General features: G+C 46.5%; 1 protein-coding gene and 1 long non-coding RNA gene across 11 annotated transcripts in view; both read left to right on the top strand.

Annotated features, from left to right (window-relative positions):
- Ntrk2 (neurotrophic receptor tyrosine kinase 2) overlaps positions 1 to 15,025 on the top strand; it is a 315,342-nt gene that overhangs the window by 186,652 nt on the left and 113,665 nt on the right. The window lies entirely within an intron of this gene.
- Positions 950 to 10,447, top strand: LOC102548918 (uncharacterized). Of its 3 annotated transcripts, none has more exons than XR_005495488.2 (3): positions 950 to 9,402; positions 9,868 to 10,027; positions 10,191 to 10,447. It is a non-coding gene; the product is annotated as an uncharacterized LOC102548918 (long non-coding RNA). The 3 variants fall into 3 exon arrangements; XR_005495487.2 differs by having other exon boundaries at positions 9,865 to 10,027; XR_360715.5 differs by lacking the exon at positions 950 to 9,402 and having other exon boundaries at positions 9,413 to 10,027.

Genomic DNA, 15,025 nt, shown 5'->3' with positions numbered 1-15,025 from the left:
CCTTCCTTTAGATAGAGCCAGCCCTGGGGTCACCAGGGAGACCACCACCTGAAGCACAGAGTTTAGAGGGAAGCCACAAACCTCTGCACTCAAGGAATAATATTCCCACTCCAGATTTAGAAGACAGGCTGTACAAGAAAAAGTCTGGGATACGACCATCAAAATCTTAGCTGAGGGCATCCACGGGGCTGGGGACAGGAGGGAGATGTGTTCATATGAAGTAGGGTCAGACCCTGTCTTCCTGGCAACATCTGACTGTTTGCTTTCCCTTGGTACTTTTATCCTGCGCTGAGCAGCCACTCACTCTGACGACTGGAGACGTTTCGGTGTTCTTGAGTTTTGTATGTGAGAACCTCACTTCCTGCTGTGGCCTGGATCTTATGTAAACCTCTCCCAGCTGCAAAGCTCTGTGTTGTATACAGAAGCAGCTCAGCCGATTGTCCCTCAGTCTTCTCTCCCTTCCTGTGTCCCTGGTCTAATTGTTCCTCCATGTTCATCGCACTTCCTTTGTGCAGTCCTCGGAGCCTAACGTGCCTTTGCTCTGCCAGTGCTAGCATCTGCCAGCATGACTTGCCCTCCGATGTTTGCGGGACGTGAGCTTATGCACTGTATTTCAAAAATGTGACCCTCCACAGTGAGAGAGACAGGGACAAACGCATATGTTGGGGCAGGAGAGAGGGGAGGTGGAGGGAAAGAGGGAGGAAGAGAAAGACAGAGAGAGGGGGGGGAGAGGGGAGAGAGGAGAGAGAGAGAGGAGAGAGAGAGGGGAGAGGGGAGAGAGAGGGGAGAGGGGAGAGAGAGGGGAGAGGGGAGAGAGGAGAGAGGAGAGAGAGGGGGGAGAGAGAGGGGGGAGAGAGAGAGGAGAGAGAGAGAGGAGAGAGAAAAGAGAGAGAGGGGAGAGAGGAGAAAGAGGGGGGAGAGAGGAGAAAGAGGGGGGAGAGAGAGAGAGAGAGAGAGAGAGAGAGAGAGAGAGAGAGAGAGAAAGAGGCTTTTGCAAAGGATAAAAAACAGGGAAGATAGGTCAGTCAGGAAAACTTTCACTAAATTTGGGGATAATCTGTGTAAGGGATCAGATAAGACAGGTGTGGGATCTCTAGGAACAACCACTCCTTGTCCTGTTGCCTCAGCCCTGGAGACTCATTCAGTGTTACATTTGCCAGGTCAAGGATGCAGTGTAGAGTTCTAGGTTATTCTACACCCACCCTGCAGCCTCTTCAGCCTAAGAGCTCTTCTGTAATGTCTGTCTTTGCTATTTTTTTTCTTTTATTTTGGAGCTGGGGACCAAACCCAGGGCCTTGTGCTTGCTAGGCAAGCACTCTACCACTGAGCTAAATCCCCAACCCCTGTCTTTGCTATTTTTAAACCTCCTGCATCTAACATATACCCCATACCTACCTTTCCTCTCCTAGGCCCAGTAGGTCATATTTTCACATTTTTAAAAAATCACTCCATGCCTCCGGATAGATCTTTTCTTCTGTATAGCAGATGAGACTACTGAAGCTCAGACAGATGAGTGGGTGGGAAAGGTCTCAAGTAATGTCCCTCATATACAGGAGTGTTTCTGTCCAGGTCTCCAGGAAGTCAGACGCCTGGCTTTGCCCGTCCTGTGCAAAATTCAATCCTAGAAGTTTCCCACTCCACCAAAGGAACCACAGCGCGTTAGCTTATAGAGATAGACTGGAAGACACTCACCCCCAAACAAGACCTTCACCTGAGGTCTCGGCAGATACTCAATTTGACACAGGAGGAAAGGGCCCAGTTAGTAGGCAGGCCTGAGGACCTATTGTGAAAGGGTGGCCACAGTCTTCCTGCCGAGCAGGGATGGTTTCTGCTCTAGGGTTTCTCCCCCTAGAGCAATGGTTCCCAAGCTTCCTAATGCTGCAACCCTTCAGTACAGTTCCTCATGTGATGGTGACCACAACCATAACATTGTTTCCATTGCTACTTTGTAACTGTAATTTTACTACTTTTGTGAATCCTAGTACAAATACCTATAATTTTTGATGGCCTTAGGTGTCCCCTATGAGAGGGGAACTCTTACCAACCCACAGGTTGAGAACAACTGCTCTAGAGTCTTTACCAGAAGTCCTAAAGGATCACAAATAGTAAGTCCTTACTTAGTTCTGTGCTTTGCTGATCAAAATCATATAATTTCCCCTTCTTTTTATTTTTTACTTTGGTGCAAAACCTATTCTGAAAATTTTGCCATTTTTTCCTTCTTTAAAAAAAAAGTTTAGAAAACGCTTTCCCAAGCGACTTTAGGCCCTTGCAGCTCTCATGCTACACTCCTAGGTCAGCTTGACAGCCAGTGCTTCTGAGTGCCTTGGGTGAGCCTTGATGCCTCAATCCTGTCACATCCCCAGCCGGCTCACTGAAAGGCACTCGCTGTTTTCTAAGTCTTTAGGGAGTCTCTTTGGGAGCCTGGGTTGCCATTGATAAATGGCATTATTTCCTGAGCGTAACTAGGGACTCCATACAGCCAGGGGACATCACGGAGTTACGAGTCTGCTCACCTGTACCATGACACATGTTTACAGACTCACGCATGGGACTTCTACTTCATATTTGCCTTTGGACAGTTGGAGAAATGTGTTTTCTCCAAAACAACCATCTAGCAGTGGTTTTGGGGCTTGGGAAGTAGCAGATGAGTCACGGTTCCAAGGCTAGCCAAAATGAATAATTATTTTCTGACCCAGAGCATACTCTTTTATTTCTATCGCTAACTTAGAAATGCCAGAGTTCCGATCTGAGTCACTCAATTCCAGCTCAAAGCTCAGTGGGACAAATGCAAGCACAATAGGAATAGTGTTATACCGGAGAATCCCAGAGCCCTGGACCTCTGCTCATCTATAGCCCAAGGCTGCAGAGTTGGTACTGCCCCTGGGGTTGTGGAGGTGTAGCCCTGAGAGCAAAGCAGCTGGCAGAGACTAATTAAAATGAGGCTTCAGAGGAAAAGCTCTCAAAGATTCCAAAGAGAGACTGAAGAGTTCTTCCCCTACCCCGGAAGGGCTGAGGGCTGCATGTGTTCCTATGTATCTAGATACTTTTGCCAGTGTGGGATTTTTTTTTTCTCATCTGATGGAACAAAACACATCGCTGCCTAATAAGACTCTGTGGGACCTTTCTCGAGGAAATGGCAGGATGGGGAGGGCCAGGAGGCGGTGAGGATGGACGTTCCAATCAGGCTCAGTGTGTGCAGTCGTACGCCTGCTGAGTGATGGCTGTGTAGTCAGGAAGTTGTGTCACGCCAGTAACTCAGCGGTAGTGTTTGTTGGGCAATACTGAGAATATAGATAGAAATAAACACTTACTGACAGTTTTGTAAGTCCGAAATCATGGGCTGTCCAATGAGCAGATGAAGCCTTTGACAACTTCCCCCGGAAGGGCAGCACCTAGTTAGCCAGTGTACAGCTGGTAGGTGATACATTGGAGATCCGTCTATGCTTTTCACCCTGCTGGAGTGTTGGGGGTGGGGCGCGTGTGCTGCCTCTACCCCCCAACCCCGGGCTTCAGGCCTCGGGTAGCCTATGGTTCCAGCAGCAGCAGAGGCTAGACCTTCTTAATTGCATATTAATGGCTGCTGCAGCCACACCTGTTCACGGAGAGTTTAAAGAGCTATTTTTCCCTACTACACCTCTGAAGCCGATGGCGTTCTGACAGTTCGTCCACCTAGTGCTGTGAACTGGTCTTCAAGTATGTTCTGTATAAGAGGGAACCATTTCTCAGATGCTTTGTGCTGAAGTTCCAAGTGTAACTTTCATCTGGAGAATACCGGAGAGTGGAGGTGGGGCATACATAGACGATTCTAAAAGGAAATTCAAATAGATCAGGATGTGAAGAAGAGCGACCTTGAAGCAATGATCACTGAGAGGACTTGGTGTCAAAGCACAGGAGAGGACTGTGGGAGGGGCTGTGGGATCCTGCCACAAGGCAGAAACTCAGAAGTTTCCAAGTAACAGTCAAAACCCCTAGTGTTTGTCAGGTGGTTCCTTTCTAGGAACTGGTAAAAATTGGAACGACTCAGGGTCTATACCTTCAAGATTTGTGCCATTATAGTGTTACAAGTCTTAAGTGTCAACGGATATTTAATTTTGCCAGCTGGACATTAATAACTACTAATTATTATAGTTTAAGCATCCCAGCATCAGGAAGGTGGGGAGGTGGGCACTAAAATGCCACTCAATCATGAGAACCGGAGCTTGGATCCCCAGCACCACAGAAATGGCCACGTATGGCTGCAATATGCACTCGAGATCCCAGCACTGGGGAGGGTGAGACAGGAGGATCCCTAGGCTTGCTGGCCAGTCAGACAGACAGATTGGTTAGCTATTGGTTCAGTGAGAGCTCTTGTCTCCAAGAAAGGTGGAGCGGGGTTGAGGAAGATACCTAGCATTGACCTCTGTCTTCCACACAAACATAGATACATGTGCACGTATGTGTATCACATATGCATGTAAATATACAGCACATATGCAAACATGTACACATCTACAAAACATGCCAGCATTTCTACAGTGTGCTTCATATGGTTTTTCTCATTTGATTTACTCTTAACAGCTATTGTTACTTTAGCTGCAGAAAAGAAAAATAAGTCACAGAGAATTTTAAAAAGCTACCCAGAGGTATGCAGCTAGCAGGTTGAAGGCCCATGATTTGAACCTTGTCATTGTGACTGTAGAATCTATTCCTAATGCAATTCTAGACCAGGACCACCACCATCACAACCAACCACCAAACAGGCTTCCTTCGTGGACACAGATCATAGATTTGAGGCAGTGTGTATTTAAAAAAAAAAAAACTTTGTAGGATAATCTCCCTAAAAACTGGTCTTACCTATAGTTTAATTTGCCAGTGTTTCTCCCTACCATAAAAGGTCACTGCATTCTAAACAGAATTGACTCTATGAAATTATGGTGGGAAGTGGCCAAAAGGCTGGTGTCTTGGGACATCACTTTGATAGAGAGAGGCCGGATAGCAACTCTAGGACATTGGGAGGTAACAGCCGAGCAACACTGCTCTGTTTTGATTGAGGTTTCACCCAGCTAATTCCTTTAAAAATAAAAAACCAAGACAAAGCACAATAAATGTATCCAATTGAGAGAGAGAGAAAGATTAGAGATTCTTTCTAACAATGAAGTCCTTGCATTTGAGCCAATGTTTATAAATTATCTACATTGTTGCAACCTTCTGATGACCCAGATGTTTGTCAGAGATAGGGGATATCTGTTCTGGGCCACAGACGTACAGAAGACTCCCTGAGATGAGCTCACACTTCTGTTAGCAGATATGTTTTAACCGGACTGACTTCCCCTTTGCTGATATTTTACTGTCCTCTTTGGTCTGCATTCTTCTTTGGGTCTCCAAATATGAAAACGTTTCACTGGTGGTGCTCGGCACATAGGAAATATGATCAGGAAGGCATGATACTTAGGAATAGGATGTGAGAGACAGCTGTCACTGTAGGCACAACTCTAGTACTTTTGTGAAGAAATGACTTTCATTTCTAAACAATCTTGAAAAAGGACTCAGGTTACTCAGATGAGTCCAGGGTCTGCTATGCACCAACAATACAATTGATTTGAAGAAAGGGTCCAAAAACAACCCGAGACGAAGACCCATATCTAATTTTTTTCCATGTAACACTTTATGAAGTTACTGAAGTGCAGAAATTTCTAAAACCAGTCTTCAAGGGGAGACAAATCTGAAGATAGTTAGGAAGACCCCATGATGCACACACCCTGGACAAAAGGCAGAGATAGTTGACTGTGTCACCTGTTTCTAAATCAAGACAATTAAAATTTGCAGCCACATCTTTAAAAAGGAAGAAAGAAGCAAAGTTCACTGACACAGCAGATTTCCCACGAAGGAGGAAGGAAATATGCTAGTTGGTGACAGTAGATGGTCACAGTCAAAATGGCCATTGTTGTGTGGCTTCATCATAGGGTAAAAACTAACCGACATTATTGATCCTTCCTCTCTCCCTCTCAACAAAAATGGCCATTGTTGTGTGCCTCCACTGTAGGGTAAAAACTTACCAACATCATCGTTCCTCCCTCCCGACGAATTTTCACTTTCTTTGGAAATTTCCCCCACTGTGGTTTGATCTGTGAGGAATTGCTGTAAGAGGAGATAATAGGGCTTATGGACAGAAATGATTGAATCACTGTGTGCCAATAAAAAGTGTCCAAATTGCATTTCACTACATAATGAATTCTGGTTCGACTTACTTTGACATAAATAAGATTGGGTAAGAGAAACAAGAAGTAAATCAAATAAATTAATAAAAGCAACAGAGTCCTTTCAATTTTGTCCCCAGACAGTGTCTGCTTCTTTGTATAATAAGACCTGCTCTTATCAATTACCAGCCTCGCATGTTACTCTGCAGAAAGAAAAACTTCAAGGGAACGTTTTGGTATTCGTCATTACAGAAATGGCAACGCTGCTTTTGAATATTGAAGAGGTGAAATTTGAAAACCAGGGGAATGAGCCCCAACTTTCAACTAAAGATTAAAACAATAACAACAACAACAACGACAACAACAAGATTTTTGATGCAGGCGTGCATGCAATGCTAATGATTAGCTGTTCTTCATATTTCCCTAATTATACACGTTTACCGAACATGAGATTTTTGCATTTTGTCTAGACGAAGGGTCTGTCTCTACTAGCATAATGCATAGCTGTGTTAGTGAGTCTCGTGAAATATTGAATTTGCATCTCTGAAGCCACTTGTAGAGTTCATTGTCTTACCCCCGCAGCCAGGGGGAAATACAGCACTGTTTGCCACAGACCCCAGCACTGAGCACACCACACACCAGTGCCGGGAAGACTGAGTTTAGACGCGTCCTTTATTTAATATCTACTGTGACAGTTGAGCTATTTTGTAACCCCTTATTGTTTATTTGTGTTTCTTGGAATCTGAGCTTGTTTTCTGAATGTGATCATAAAGCCACCAAGCTAAATATAGCACATGTAAGTTATGAGCTGGACATGTTTGAGAACAAAGGGCTGGTTGGCAAAAGTCTATCTCTTTATTCTCAAATTAGCCTAGGGCTCTCGGGAAAAGGACAATGTAGTATTTCTTCTAGGTAAACAAGTACTTTAGGATTCTCCAGAGCAGAGATGGCCACTGTACCATTCCGACGACTTCGCCCTGTACTTTATGCCTGAAGTTTATCATCTTTAGTTACTTGCTATTTCACAATTCCATACAGCAGAAATCACTCCCCCCCACCCCCGATAATCCCTTAAAATTGAGTTCGAATGATTCCCCTTAGGAAGACTTGGGAAAAGCCACATGTTTCTAGATCTTGAGACATGGTCTCTAGCTGTCAGAACAGAGTTTGGCAGAATCACTGTGATTTCAGAAGCCCTGAGTCTTTGCATGAAAGATGATTTAACTGTGAACTACATCTGGCGTTCTTCATCGCGAAGTAAATCGAGCATGTGTGAAATGAACTTGAGGCGGGATAGAAGAGATCCTCCCCCCCCCTTTTTTTTATATCACGTGAAGCCTGTAAGAAAGCACTAAAGTGAAACTGTAAGCGGAATGGCTCAGGAAACATTGGCAGAGGGGGCCATCAGGAGAAATGCTTCCCTGTGAGATTTATTGACATCGGTATTCAAACTAATTTCCCAACCTCGGTCTTAAATAACCGTGTCCCTCCCTGTCAACTTCCTCTGGCACACCGAAGAGTAGAAAGAACTCTGGAGAACTCACACCCGTGCCTTAAATGAGGGTTTGTAACTTTAGGTGGACTGCATGTTCCCAGAGATACAGGTGACCGTGGCAAAGAATTTCCTGTGAACTCAGTGAAAAACCACTGCTCCCTCAATTGCTTCAAATAGAAGCAAGGCAGCCGCCATTCCGGTCAGGAGCTGTGTTCCTCTGCTTTCCTTTGAGAGCAGAGTTTACAGCTGAGTCAGAGAGCAGACTCAGGAGAATTTGCTTCCACAATCCAGGAAAGGAGTGACCCCGCCCCCTTAGTGCCCAAGGTTTCGTGGTTTGGAGATTGTAACTGTGACCCAGCCAAGGCCTAACCTGCGCATTAAATCCACCCATTAACCATCATAATCTGAGAGCCCTCGACATGCCTGATGCTGCCGCTTTGACCTGGCGCCCCACACTCTTTGGCCAGCGTCTACCGAGAGTGAGTTCACATTCTCTTCTTAGGTTTGTTTATTTTTGCCCAGTCCATGCCAATCTCACACAAGGGCCGTCCTTAGGGTGCGTGCGCCAAATGCTTTCTCTAGATATCTTGAAGGATAAGATCTTTTCCCACCGGTTCACCCCCACTGTCTCCTATCACCTGGCTCTGTATGCTTCTCTCCTTGGCCCCACCCCCTCTTCTCTCTAGCTCCACAGAGCTCTTCTCTCTGGATTTTGCTGAGGTTGCGCTTCCCCGAGGGCCACTCTTCACTGACTAAGATAAAAAGGAGCCAGGAAGCAGATGTATCTGGGGTAGCTTGTGTCTTCAAGAGACGGAATTCGCATCTCCTTGTGAAAGGAGCGGTGAATGGGTATAATTAGGCCGATGAATCAGTGGGACCTGGTTACAGATTTTTTTTTTTCCCTTGACTGGCTTTAATGAGAAGCAATAGCTATCGGTTTCCACCGAAACACACAGAAGGTAAAACAAGAGTGGGTTGGAACAAAAGGTAAGATTCAGCGTGGGCTTGAACTCCGTTTCCAAGAATAAGCTTTGCTTGGGTGGAAGGTATGTGGCGCAGAACCAAAGCAAAACAAAGAAACAGCAAAGAGGAAAGGCGGCTTTGTTGCTCTCTCCGTATTTTGTTTCAGAGGCTGTCGATCAGGGAGCGCAAGGGACTTAGCAAAGGCCTAAGCTGGTATCTTCTAATCAACTGTAGCATATTGTTCCTTTGCCCCTCAGTCCCTCAAGCTAGGCACTTAGCATAGGTCAGCCCTCAGGGCCAAGGAATGTTTAGGGGTTGTCTTAAGGTTATCTCTCATCAGCCAGCACCCTCCCTTGGCAATGTGAGCCGGGTCCAAGGCCTTGAGACTTTACTCACCTCTAAGAAAACAGCAAGGACATAAGAAACTCCCCCCCCCCCCCCCCGAAGGCTCTTTCCTGCATAACACAAGGAATTGAAAACACCAATATTTCATCCGCACTTATGAATGCTCGTTAAGACCCGGGGTCTAAAGGTTATGTACTCCAAGAAGATGGTCTCACATCCAAACCACGAGGGTACGATGATGTCATTATGCAACAAGGCGGGTCCAGGATAAGGCGTAGTCTATCATTGGACAAGAAGGAAGGGTAGGCGGGGAAAAGTCTAGGAAGGAGAGAGGAGGAAGAGGAACGACGAAAATCAAGATGGAGACAACAGATCAGGATGATCCAGACCCAGGTGGACTTGGTTGATTTTTGTCTCGTCCAGGTGGGCGGTTTAAATCTTTATTAATTGGCAGTGAATTTGCTGTGTGGATGTATTGTGGATTGGGAATTTAACATGTAAACCTAACTGCTAAATTACAAGTTTCTGGAACTTTGATTTACCGGGCTAAAGAGGACAGGGTGTGAAAGGAATGGCTGAGAGGCAGTTGGAGCATGAGCACGAGGGCTGCTTCTGTTGCCGGGCACGGAGTGAGAACACACAAGGGTCCACAGAACAAGGTGTGTGGTGTGGTAACTACGGCTTAGGGGACCACGCGGAGAGGGCAGCTAAAAGGGAGAGGGCAGCTTGCGGACCATGTGGCAAAGTAGCAGCCAGAGTGAGCAGATCCGGCTAGAGGAATCGGATAGAAAACATTTCTTTTTAATCTTACTTACTGTCACACACATGGATGTCAGCTCTCGCTGGAAGTTGAGCGGAAGCTGTGCTGACTCCTTCTTGCCGCAGTAGGTTCAAGTCCAGAGAGTGGCCAAGACACTGTTGGTTCCCTTGAACGTCACTGCTCTCCCATAGCTTTCTGCTAGGAGGGCAAAATACCCGAGATAACCAACTTCAAAAGAGGAACAGCTCACTTCTCTGCAGGTTTCAGCCTGCGGTAGTGCTATTAAAGGTAGGTCTGTGGAGAGACAAGGCTCTGTGGCTGGAAGCACAGGATAGAGCCGAAATGCTCATCTCACTGAAGACAAGAGGGGAGAGAGGCCTCTTGACAAGAGGAGGGGGCATAGGACCAATACATTCTCAACACTTCTGTTTACTCAATTCCTGCTCGCTAGGGCCCAGCTGTTAAAGCCAGCACCTCAGTGATGTCATCCGCGCATGGCCAAGCCTTCAGCACAGCAGACTTGGAAAGGGTCGATGACCTAAACCACGGAGCCATTCACAACAGCTCGCCATGTCTTCTGTGTTTGGCTATTAAGGTGTCTGCTTGCTCCCTCAGACCTTAGCGAAGACGAGTTCTTAAAACGTGGAACCATGGAAGACCTGGGCTTACATTTTTTCCCCCACATTAAAGAAAGCTTACTTGTTAGCATCAGGGAGTTTTCAAATGATTTTCTCAGTGTTAGAGGGTCAAGGGGACACACAAGCTCGTTCTCTATCTTATTTTGATTAAAATTCAAGTAAATGCCGGAAGGGATGACAAAAGATTTAAACACACACACACACACACACACACACACACACACACACACACACACACGTGTGTGCACATATACACATGCACGCACACATGCACACACATTGATGAACACTTCTCATTCACCGCTCCGCTCGGCATCCCTGCACCATCATCGCTAATGTTTGGTTGTTTGCTTTCCTGTTAGTTGTTTGCGGTGTGGGATGACGGCGCCAGGAACATTGCACTGGACGAGCAAGTGCTCTGCCCTTGAGCTGTCAACCAAGTCCTAGCCCTAGCAATAACTCCTCTGCCTCTTTTGTAACAGTTGCAAAAACCTGTAGGGGGGGCGGGGCTGGAGAGGTGGCTCAGCAGTTAAAAGCACCTGCTGCTCCTGCAGAGGAAACAGTGTCAGTCCCCAGCACCCACATATCTGTTCACAACCATCTGTGACTCCAGTCCCAGAGGATCTGATGCCCACTCTGGACCTCCATGGGGACTGCATGCGTGTGGGCTGCAGACATACACGGAGTCAAAACATCTATTCAAAACAACAAAACAAAACAAAAACCCTTTCAGGATGTAGCAGGTGCCCAGCCAAAGGACAGCACACCTTGCCCAGAATGTCGAAGGCTCTGGGTTTCCTTCCCCACGTCACCATAAGAAAATGGGCAGGCAAACAAAAACATCCCACCTTCTATAATTCTCAAATTATACAAATACGTTTCTACTGTAAATCTGAACAGAGCTTTCATGCGTTATTGGTGATCTGTCCAACGTCACAGTTTTCTTACTCATCATCAGAATATCAGCCAATTTAAAAATATTTCCTTTCTTTATGTCAATTATGTTTGTGTGTGTGCACATGAGTACGGATGCCCGCAGAGGCCAGAGTTTTTTAAGCTGTAGTAATAAGTGGTTGTGGGCTGCCTGACTGAAGAGCCGGGATCTGACTGTGGGACTTCTACACGAGTCTTCAACTACTCTTCACTCGTGAGCTCTACCTCCATCCCATAATAAATATTATTTAAAAAGACAGAGTCTCATTATGTAGTTTCAGCTGGCCTGAAACTCACTGTGTAGACCAGGATGGCCTCTAACTGACAGACTCTCCTGCCCCTGCCTCTCCAGTGTTGGGATTAAATGTGAGTACTGCCGGGTCTGACCCTTTGTCCATTCTCAGATTGTTCATGACATAATACCACAGACTCAGGGAGTGGAGGAGAAAGCTTTATCTGGTGCATGACTGTCGGTTCAGGCCTCTCTTCCAGTGTTGTGGACTTCCTGCTATCTCTCTCCTAAGGGGATGCAGGGATGAACAGTGAGAGCTCCTGGTGCTCATGTGCTTGCTGGCCAGCCTTGTTCTTCCATATCCTACTACTGGGGTTCAGGCACGGGGCGTCAAACCTTATCCTGATTAGCTTCCCAGTCCCCACCTCTAAACATGATCAGCTTGAGTTCCATTCACTCACAACGGGGACTCCATTTCAGCACAGGGTAGAGTTGAACATATTGGAAGGACAACAAGTGGGAGTCAGACGTAGGGGACAACTGCACATACCGCCATTGCTAGGATAGAGACAGGCGTCTCAGATGATGTGGGTTTTGATCCTGGCCTCTACATTCTGCTCTTGGGGGTTTTGCTGACAGTCAGCTGCTGTGCTGACCACTGCTGCGTTTGTCTTGCTGTCCAAGAATGTGTGGCTGCGATCAAACTCATTACCGAAAGCAGCTTCGGGGAGCATTTCTTTAGACGCTCAGTTCTAGGGGGCACAGTCTATCATGGTGGGGGCAGGCCTGGTAGAAACTCAAGGCTTCGTTGTCAGTATTGTGAGGTGTCTCAGTGAACTTGGTGTACTGGACTCATCTGATTTTCTCTTTCTCCCTTCTATCCAATCTGTCCCTCAACCCATGGTTGAGCCAGCCACATCTAAGGTGGATCTTCCCTCCTCTGCTGATCCTTTCTAAAAAAAAGACACCCACAAATGTTCTCAGAGATGTAGTACCCATATGATTATAAATCCAGTCAAGTTGGCAATGGAGGGTAACCATCGGGGTGCCCATCCTTGTGACCGCAGTAAGATGAGGCAGGTATAGAGGTCAGATGTAAATGAAAGTCTAGCTTCCATCATGTCCTCATAGGGTCCCACTAGCAATAGACAGGATTAAAAGATGCATAGAGCTGACACAGAATTCCTCTTGATCATATAACTACCCGGAAACACATTCACAGAGATGGTTCTTTTGAGTTATGCTCCCAAGCAGGTGCTTCTAAGTCATGGGGGAATCCTCAGAATAGGACAGAGGTTAGAGGGCAGCTCTGAGATGATGTCTTCTCTGGTAAATGTTCCTGAACTCATAGAATCTATTAACATATGTTACGTACACTCAACTCTGCATAACAAACCAGCCCGAAGGACAATTTGTTGGTTCTCACAGTGCTGTGGATCGGCCTGCAAACTTTACACACACTCTACCCGTCTGATCACTAGGAAAACCTAAAACATCCTCCTGCTTCTCGGGACCTCTGGCTCAGAATTCAGCTGCGAGAGCAGAGGGCCTTGATCTCCTCCATGAGAACTTGTCGTGTACAGGGGCATCACAGAAGACTCAAGGCAGATTTCAAGTGAGGAGACACACAAAGGCACAGAAACAGAGATGTCACCCAAGCGATAGGCAGTTATTGTAGGGAGGTTCTGTGCATTATCCAAGAGTCCATCTGTTTTATTTTAACCTAAAACTGTATGGACGCCTTGCAGCAGTAAAATAAAATGAACCCTTCCGTGAGCATCGCTTGGGAAGTCAGTTCCAGGATTTTCCTCTCTCGGCTGTCAGATTGTTTCTTAGGACTCCAGGGCTGAGGAGGGGAGTTACACACAACTTTGAGGGCCTGCCAGTCTGTGCATTTATCTCACTCAGTGGATACCAGTGACCGAATTCCAAAGCTATTTTTATTGATGTCCGCGTCTGGGTTTCCATCCATTAGGCTACAGAATTGAATGTTATAAATTAGCAGAAACACAAAACGACACTATTTTCTTAAGATGTCCAGGGCTGTAACTTAATTTGTTTGGCCCAGACAATATGTCATATTCAAAAATAAAAAAAAAATAAATCTTTACTCCCGTGTGCCACATTAAAACTATTTTTAAAGAGGCACCCTTTGGCCATCGTGATGGGAGATGGATATCAGCTGGGAGCTGCAGGGATGGTTTGTAACCCAGTCTGGTTCACTTCCCGGATGGTGGAGGAGGCTTCCACTGTAAGAAGTTACTTTGAAATCATGCAGCAGCCAGAAAACAAATCACATATCTGAATCTATTTGCCCTTGTTTGGGGGTCAAAGTCTGCAAATTATCCACAGGACAGTTCTCTTGCTTAAAGTTCCCCGGGCCCTGCTGTGGGGGCAGGCTTGGCTTTCTGGGAGAGAGCCAAGGTAGGCAAAGAGGAGTCCTCCCCTTCACTTGGCTTCTTAGAGCAGCGTCAGGTTCCCCAGGGCGCGAACTCCAGTAACAACAGTTTGAACATGGAGAACCTGGAGGAGCTGGGACTGAGCTGTGAGCGTCTGTCCCTTCACCCGGAGTTTACTGCTAAGCACTGCCTCGTGGCCCCAGTCTAGCTGCTTCTAGCACCATTTCCAAATGAGCCTGAGACAAGTAGACTTGAATAACTGCTAGCCTCCCTTCCCTTCTTCCCTCCCTCCTCCTTCCTCCCCTCCCTCCTTCCCTCTTTTTCCTTTCCTTCATCTAGTTCCCTCTATTTTCTTTGTTCATCTGTTCCATTTCCACCCCCCAATACCTTCCCTGTGTGTGTGTGTGTGTGTGTGTGTGTGTGTGTGTCCCTTTCCTCTGCAGAGATTAGATTTATTTACATGCAAGGAAATGCACCAGCCTTAAATAGACTATTCTGTGAGCTTTGTCCAGGATATCGTCCCGTATAACCCAAACAACCCCCCACCCCCATTAAGAACCAGAGGACCCTTCTCTTTCCAGAGAGGTCTCATCTCTTCTGTGGCCATCCTCCCAATCTCTCTGTTCACCCCGCGTGAAAGGCAGCCATGGTCTTAAGCTTTGTAACCGGTAGAGTCATTCTGACAGCTGGGCGAGCATCGTATGCATGGAACCCTGCGATGTGTACGATATATTGGGTGTGACAACTGACAAATCAGAGCCCAGAATGCTTTTCTTTGTGTGAATTCCTGCACAAGAGCTGTCGCTGCAGCAGCCATCCCCGACTGCTCAGCAGTTTGGAAGCTGTCGATGCTGCGTCCTTATTTTAGTGTCTCCATTGGCCTGCCAAAGCTTCTCGCTGGCAATGTGACTGCGGACGTGCAGGTCAGCGCACGACACAGCTGGCTAGGGCGGCCCGCCCGTGAAGACACCACAGATGCAGACGTGGTGTTTACAGCCAAGCCTGTCTTTGTGTCTGCAAGTCGGACTCTGTATTATTGATTTTATTCTGATTGTTCCTTGAGACAAAGGATGAAACTGTTCCT

Source organism: Rattus norvegicus, chromosome 17 (genome assembly GCF_036323735.1).
Source record: "Rattus norvegicus strain BN/NHsdMcwi chromosome 17, GRCr8, whole genome shotgun sequence".
Classification (NCBI taxonomy): Eukaryota; Metazoa; Chordata; class Mammalia; order Rodentia; family Muridae; genus Rattus; species Rattus norvegicus.
The sequence above is the reverse complement of the archived record's forward strand: the minus strand, read 5'-3'. Positions and strand labels throughout refer to the sequence as shown.